This window comes from Pseudoliparis swirei, chromosome 21, assembly GCF_029220125.1.
Source record: "Pseudoliparis swirei isolate HS2019 ecotype Mariana Trench chromosome 21, NWPU_hadal_v1, whole genome shotgun sequence".
Classification (NCBI taxonomy): domain Eukaryota; kingdom Metazoa; phylum Chordata; class Actinopteri; order Perciformes; family Liparidae; genus Pseudoliparis; species Pseudoliparis swirei.
In genome coordinates this window covers 793,024-799,730 of record NC_079408.1, presented here as the reverse complement: position 1 = coordinate 799,730, position 6,707 = coordinate 793,024, and the positions used below count along the sequence as shown (strand labels likewise).

Sequence of the window (6,707 nt, the reverse complement as noted above, 5' to 3'; positions counted from 1 at the left end):
TATACCATAGAGGACTAGAACCATACAGGGTAACATCACTATACCATAGAGGACTAGAACCATACAGGGTAACATGACTATACCATAGAGGACTAGAACCATACAGGGTAACATCACTATACCATAGAGGACTAGAACCATACAGGGTAACATCACTATACCATAGAGGACTAGAACCATACAGGGTAACATGACTATACCATAGAGGACTAGAACCATACAGGGTAACATCACTATACCATAGAGGACTAGAACCATACAGGGTAACATCACTATACCACTAGAGGACTAGAACCATGCAGGGTAACATCACTATACCATAGAGGACTAGAACCATACAGGGTAACATCACTATACCATAGAGGACTAGAACCATACAGGGTAACATCACTATACCACTAGAGGACTAGAACCATACAGGGTAACATCACTATACCATAGAGGACTAGAACCATACAGGGTAACATCACTATACCATAGAGGACTAGAACCATACAGGGTAACATGACTATACCATAGAGGACTAGAACCATACAGGGTAACATCACTATACCATAGAGGACTAGAACCATACAGGGTAACATCACTATACCATAGAGGACTAGAACCATACAGGGTAACATGACTATACCATAGAGGACTAGAACCATACAGGGTAACATGACTATACCATAGAGGACTAGAACCATACAGGGTAACATCACTATACCATACAGGACTAGAACCATACAGGGTAACATCACTATACCATACAGGACTAGAACCATACAGGGTAACATCACTATACCATAGAGGACTAGAACCATACAGGGTAACATCACTATACCATACAGGACTAGAACCATACAGGGTAACATCACTATACCATACAGGACTAGAACCATACAGGGTAACATCACTATACCATAGAGGACTAGAACCATACAGGGTAACATCACTATACCATAGAGGACTAGAACCATACAGGGTAACATGACTATACCATAGAGGACTAGAACCATACAGGGTAACATCACTATACCATACAGGACTAGAACCATACAGGGTAACATCACTATACCATAGAGGACTAGAACCATACAGGACTAGAACCATACAGGGTAACATCACTATACCATAGAGGACTAGAACCATGCAGGGTAACATCACTATACCATAGAGGACTCGAACCATACAGGGTACCATCACTAGACCATAGAGGACTAGAACCATGCAGGGTACCATCACTAGACCATAGAGGACTAGAACCATACAGGGTACCATCACTATACCATAGAGGACTAGAACCATACAGGGTACCATCACTAGACCATAGAGGACTAGAACCATGCAGGGTACCATCACTAGACCATAGAGGACTAGAACCATACAGGGTAACATCACTACACCATAGAGGACTAGAAACATACAGGGTAACATCACTATACCATAGAGGACTAGAACCATACAGGGTAACATGACTATACCATACAGGACTAGAACCATACAGGGTAACATCACTAGACCATAGAGGACTAGAACCATGCAGGGTACCATCACTATAACATAGAGGACTAGAACCATACAGGGTACCATCACTAGACCATAGAGGACTAGAACCATACAGGGTAACATCACTATACCATAGAGGACTAGAACCATACAGGGTACCATCACTAGACCATAGAGGACTAGAACCATACAGGGTAACATCACTATACCATAGAGGACTAGAACCATACAGGGTACCATCACTAGACCATAGAGGACTAGAACCATACAGGGTAACATCACTATACCATAGAGGACTAGAACCATACAGGGTACCATCACTAGACCATAGAGGACTAGAACCATACAGGGTAACATCACTATACCATAGAGGACTAGAACCATACAGGGTAACATCACTATACCATAGAGGACTAGAACCATACAGGGTACCATCACTAGACCATAGAGGACTAGAACCATACAGGGTAACATCACTATACCATAGAGGACTAGAACCATACAGGGTACCATCACTATACCATAGAGGACTAGAACCATACAGGGTACCATCACTAGACCATAGAGGACTAGAACCATACAGGGTAACATCACTATACCACTAGAGGACTAGAACCATACAGGGTACCATCACTAGACCATAGAGGACTAGAACCATACAGGGTAACATCACTACACCATAGAGGACTAGAACCATACAGGGTACCATCACTAGACCATAGAGGACTAGAACCATACAGGGTAACATCACTATACCATAGAGGACTAGAACCATACAGGGTAACATCACTATACCATAGAGGACTAGAACCATACAGGGTACCATCACTAGACCATAGAGGACTAGAACCATACAGGGTAACATCACTATACCATAGAGGACTAGAACCATACAGGGTACCATCACTATACCATAGAGGACTAGAACCATACAGGGTACCATCACTAGACCATAGAGGACTAGAACCATACAGGGTAACATCACTATACCACTAGAGGACTAGAACCATACAGGGTACCATCACTAGACCATAGAGGACTAGAACCATACAGGGTAACATCACTACACCATAGAGGACTAGAACCATACAGGGTACCATCACTAGACCATAGAGGTCTAGAACCATACAGGGTAACATCACTATACCATAGAGGACTAGAACCATACAGGGTACCATCACTAGACCATAGAGGACTAGAACCATACAGGGTAACATCACTATACCATAGAGGACTAGAACCATACAGGGTACCATCACTAGACCATAGAGGACTAGAACCATACAGGGTAACATCACTATACCATAGAGGACTAGAACCATACAGGGTAACATCACTATACCATAGAGGACTAGAACCATACAGGGTACCATCACTAGACCATAGAGGACTAGAACCATACAGGGTAACATCACTATACCATAGAGACGTCAGAAGTTTCTAAATCAATAAACAGAAGTATTTGTTTTTGTTGTCGAGCTTCAGGCTGAAGATCAAAGGAGTTCAGCTTCTGGGTTCAGACCACAAACGATTGATGTGAAGCTTTGTTGTTGAAGAGTTGAAGAACAAAGCATGCCCTACTTTGACTCCCTAACGACTCCCCCCTCGAACGACTCCTCCTAAACAACTCCTCTCTAAAGACTCCTCCTCCCTGACGACTCATCCTCTCAAACGACTCCTCCTCTCTAACGACTCCTCCTCTCAAACGACTCCTCCTCTCAAACGACTCCTCCTCCCTAACGACTCCTCCCCTCTAATGACTCCTCCTACCTAATGACTCCTCCTCTCTAACGACTCCTCCTCTCAAACGACTCCTCCTCTCTAAAGACTCATCATCTCTAACGACTCCTCCTAAACAACTCCTCTCTAAAGACTCCTCCTCCCTGACGACTCATCCTCTCAAACGACTCCTCCTCTCTAACGACTCCTCCTCTCAAACGACTCCTCCTCCCTAACGACTCCTCCCCTCTAACGACTCCTCCTACCTAACGACTCCTCCTCTCAAACGACTCCTCCTCTCTAAAGACTCATCATCTCTAACGACTCCTCTCAAACGACTCATCCCTAACGACTCCTCCTCCCTAATGACTCCTCCTCTCTAACGACTCCTCCTCCCTAACGACTTCTCTCTAAAGACTCATCCTCTCTAACGACTCCTCCCTAACGACTCCTCCCCTCTAACGACTCCTCCCCTCTAACGACTCCTCCTCCCTAACGACTCCTCCTCTCAAACAACTCCTCCTTTCAAACAACTCCTCTCTAAAGACTCCTTCTCCCTAACGACTCCTCCCCTCTAAGTCCTCCTCCTCCCTAACGACTCCTTCTCCCTAATGACTCCTCCCCTCTAAGTCCTCCTCCTCTCTAACGACTCCTCCTTTCTAACGACTCATCCTCTCTGATTCCTCTCAAACGACTCCTCTCTAATGACTCCTCCCCTCTAACGACTCCTTCTCCCTAACGACTCCTCCCCTCTAAGTCCTCCTCCTCCCTAACGACTCCTTCTCCCTAACGACTCCTCCCCTCTAAGTCCTCCTCCTCCCTAACGACTCCTTCTACCAAACGACTCCTCCCCTCAAGTCCTCCTCCTCTCTAACGACTCCTCCTCCCTAAAGACTCCTCCTCTCTAATGACTCCTGCTCTCTAACGACTCCTCTTTTCTAACGAATCATCCTCTCTAATGATTCCTTTCAAACAACTCATCTCTAACGACTCCTCCCCTCTGATGACTCCTCCCCTCTGACGACTCCTCCCCCCTAATGACTCTCCGGAGCGTTTCCCTGACGAGGGAACATGCTGTGAACTCAGATCTGGTTGAACAGGATCATAACAACAGTAATTATCATCATTAAAGACGAGAGTCTGTAGTTTAATTAAAAGTCTTTAGATCATTTAAACGTATTTAGTTTGTTTGAATCATTTAAATGAAGCAAAGAAAATCACGATCAAATAACCATTTAATTAAGATTCAGCCCGTTTTTAAATAAACATATATAGATATATAGTTAACTTAATAAAATAAAGCTTTACTGTCACTAATTAATAAATTCTCTGACTTTTAATATAAATAATTAGCGCTAGAATTTAGCCCAGTTTACGTTAGCAACGCCACCTCGACCGGGGGTCGCCGTGGCAATGATCAATGGAACCAGTGAAAGTGTGCACACGCGCGCACACACACACACTCACACATACACACTCACACACACACACACACTGTGAGTCACTGAAAACCTGTTTGAGCACTAACACACTTACAAATATTTACATTACAAATTAATTAGCTGTTCTCTTGTCACACACACGTGTACACACACACACACGTGTACACACACACACCCCCACACACGTGTACACACACACACACCCACACGTGCTCACACACCTTTCACGAAACAAGCAATGTCACCTCCGATGACTCAGCTGCAGGTGGAAAAGGTTGTGTATCGAAAGTACTCGGAGTACCACAGTGAAAGTACTAAAGTACTCAGAGTACCACAGTGAAAGTACTAAAGTACTCCTGTGGCTCGTGGATAATTACTTTATGACTGTTTTATAATCATTTACTAACTCACTCAACATTAACGCTGCACAGCTTTATAATTGAAATAAAAACAACATGCGTTGAAAAACAAGAAATCAAGAAATTAAAAGCAGAACATTATTTATAATTTACAATAACAAAACAATAAATATTAGAAAGAAAAGAGAAAAAAACTACAAACAAACTCCAAACTATAAAGAAACTACAAACAAACTATAAAAGAAACTACAAACTACAAACTACAAAGAAACTACACACTACAAACAAACTACAGACAAACAAACGACAAACAAACTACAGACAAACAAACTACTAACAAACTACAGACAAACTACAAACAAACTACAAACACACTGGCTGTGTCTACTACCGCACACTTTACGAAGTACACTGCAATGCAGTGCACTACAATGCAGTACACTACAATTCAGAGCACTGCATTGCAGTGTACTGCGTGGCTGTGAGTCTGTCTCAAATGGAACACTTAACCGTTCACCACTTGGCGGAAGTGACGGACGCAAATCTGTTCACGGCACCCGCGAAATTAAGCCGGGAGTGACGTATGCAAATCTGCTTGCGATACCCAAACCCTTAAAGTGACAACATGAATGCACTTCTTGCCCTCTTGTTGCCCCTTGTTTACCTTTCTCCACCCCATGTGGAAACTGCGATACCTCCACCATCGCGGCAGGAGCCTCCGCCTTCTGGCTGAAGTCGAGATGGTATATGTACATTTAATTGTGTGATTTTGCCTTACCTTCACAGCATAGCTTCATGTAGTAGTTGCAATTAAATTCTCCTCGCTAGGTATGCTAAATTCTCAATTATCTTTGTCAGAAGTAGCCTTCTTCTTTGCAATCCACATACACACCATATGGAAATAAAACATGACAAATCTGTACATGTTTGTCCCTAGATTACAATTAGTTTTAAGAATTATCCACTGAAATGATAGGCATCATCTGCTTGAATTCATACAGTAATATGCCTACTTTGACTGACTGTACTTTTATACACATCTCTGTTGTAGTGAAGTTCACCCTGATACAGGAATCAATTAGCAATTGAACACAGGCATATTAATTATTGTTACAAACATGCATCAATTCTAATATAAATCAGAAAACGCAATAAAAGACTACAAAACCTCAATGACAACATTTTATTGATAAAATGACTTACATATTAATATAATCTTCCCTTCCCCTCCCCACACACTCTACAGCAGCCACCCAGTCCCAGGCGGCGCTGCCGTATCAATGCTGCAATGCCACTGCTGGCGTTGTATTGTGATGGCCACAGTGACATGAGGGTGGACTTCAGGCCGAGAGTCATTCAACGCCCTCATGGCTGTGCTGGGCACTGACTGACCACGGTTGGGGCCCCGAGATCTCCCGTCTAGTTTTTATTTTTTGGCGGTGGTGGCCAGGGCCTTCGACAGGCCCCGGGCTCAGTGCATGATGCCAGGGTCCTGAATAACAGCCCCATCTTCTATGAGCAGTCATCCCCTCCACCAGGATACTGTATCCTTGGGGATGGTGGCTCCCCCTGCCTGTCCCAACCCATCTGCCTCATGACCCCCTTCAGGCAGCCTGTCCACCTCCAAGCTACAACTGCTGCCTGTCAAAGGCGAGGTGTGTTGTGTTGTGGAGAGGTCCTTCGGGATACTGAAGAC

The 6,707-nt window shown here is 43.9% G+C and overlaps 2 long non-coding RNA genes across 2 annotated transcripts in view; one reads left to right on the top strand and one right to left on the bottom strand.

Annotated features, from left to right (window-relative positions):
- Nucleotides 1-5,499: 5,499 nt before the first annotated feature.
- LOC130212268 (uncharacterized) lies at nt 5,500-6,585 on the top strand. Its single transcript, XR_008835267.1, has 2 exons — nt 5,500-5,754; nt 6,258-6,585. It is a non-coding gene; the product is annotated as an uncharacterized LOC130212268 (long non-coding RNA).
- Nucleotides 6,181-6,707, bottom strand: part of LOC130212259 (uncharacterized) — a 1,631-nt gene continuing 1,104 nt past the window's right edge. The window contains exon 2 of the long non-coding RNA XR_008835258.1: nt 6,181-6,707. This exon is cut by the window's right edge and continues 118 nt beyond it. This is a non-coding gene — a long non-coding RNA (uncharacterized LOC130212259).